Raw genomic sequence first — 1,661 nt, forward strand, 5'->3', positions numbered from 1 at the left:
ATTTTCCATTTTTCTATTCAATATTCACTGTTTTGGCAAGGATCGTCTTCCTGCACCTGGAGAAATGATGTCTTTACATGTCAGTTCTCAAAGATGTGAATGATGATATTTTGGATGATTTAGTAAATGGATCAGTGTGTGTGTGTGTGTGTGTGTGTGCGTGTGTGTGTGCACGCGCGTTTTGCTATGAGGTCCCAACATTCCTGAGTGGGACAGTTCCCACAGATTTGCTCAAAGAACCAAATGTCACATCCTTTCTGTCCTTCTAAGGACAACTCACTCTCTGGTGAACTGGTGCAGACGTGTAAATGTAGAACTTAAAACAATAAAGACAACTTTGCAGGACAAAGAAACCTTTGAGGCAACAGAAGTTTGTTCGTTTTGCCTGAAATTAAGAGGGAGGAAATGTTTGGGTCGTGTCAGTCTATGTGTTCAGATTATTTTTTCCAGCTCTATGATTTTGCCATTTGGGTTTTCATCCACAGAGCACCTGACCATGTGAGTAACGATAAGTCATGGGGGCAGACGGGTCTGTTTTATTAATCAATACTAACTGTGGACTCGACACAGGGGATGGATTCAAATGGCTATATTTAAATGTCCCAAGAAAATTCAAGTATTTCCTAAAATAAAAACTTTTGCAAAGCAGTTAAAACAGGAAGTGATTTATCACATCAGTGAATGTTTGTCTAATAAATAAAGTTAATGTGTTCATGTCGTAGATTAATTTTATGAGGAAGCTAATCACTAATTTCAATAAGCAATAAAAACAGTCATCAGGGGAAGGCTATAACTGTAGATGTAAAAAGTCTCATAAAAACATTATGTCGTGTGAAGCAAGTTTAAATGCTTAAAATTGGGCTATACAGGGAGCTGGTTTAGCTCAGTACCTGAGCAAGCAGTCTGGGTTCGAGTCTGACCCACGGCCCTGTGCTGCGTGTCTCCCCCACTCTGACATTCTGCTTTCCTGTCTGTCTTCACAATTGCTATCCAATAAAAGCAAAATGCCAAAAACAATCATATAAAAAACAAACTCTAGACCAACCTGCCAGAGGACGCAAGCTATGATCCACTTGTAGAGCAAAAGAGTGATGGCGCTTGCCAATGATTAATCAAACCTGCAAAGGAAAGAAGCGAGATGGCTCTTCAGTGAGCTGGCACAGAGGAAATGTTGTACCCCAGCATGTTTACTGAGCTCTTCCCTTCAGGTACGAACTTACTTATTACTCTGTAGAATGTTGGAATGTGGTTTTTGTGTGTGTGTGTTTTGGTAATGAGCTGACTGTATTTTAAGTATTTTGAAAGCATTATTCTTAGTTAAATTGTCAACAGGTTGGGCAGCTAGCTGTACCTTACTTGCCTGTGTGAAGTCGCGGGTTAGAGAGGTTAACACCAGAGGCCTTGAGTAAGTCATTCAGCGGCTCTAGAACCGCCATAGGTGGTCATTTTGGTCCACTTGCATTTGATAAATCATATAAGGCTGATAAATGTAAACCACATAATCTGATATTTCATGACTTTTCATAAAATAGCTTGCACTCACATACACATAATTACAATCATATACAGAAATGTAGGCTCAGTTATAAAGGTGCAAAAAAAATCTGTCTTAGACGGAAGAGAGCAGGAGAGAAACACAAGAGACAATTTCTTGGTGCAGA

This window comes from Pundamilia nyererei, unplaced genomic scaffold (assembly GCF_000239375.1).
Source record: "Pundamilia nyererei isolate P.nyererei 1_Seehausen unplaced genomic scaffold, PunNye1.0 scaffold00107, whole genome shotgun sequence".
Classification (NCBI taxonomy): domain Eukaryota; kingdom Metazoa; phylum Chordata; class Actinopteri; order Cichliformes; family Cichlidae; genus Pundamilia; species Pundamilia nyererei.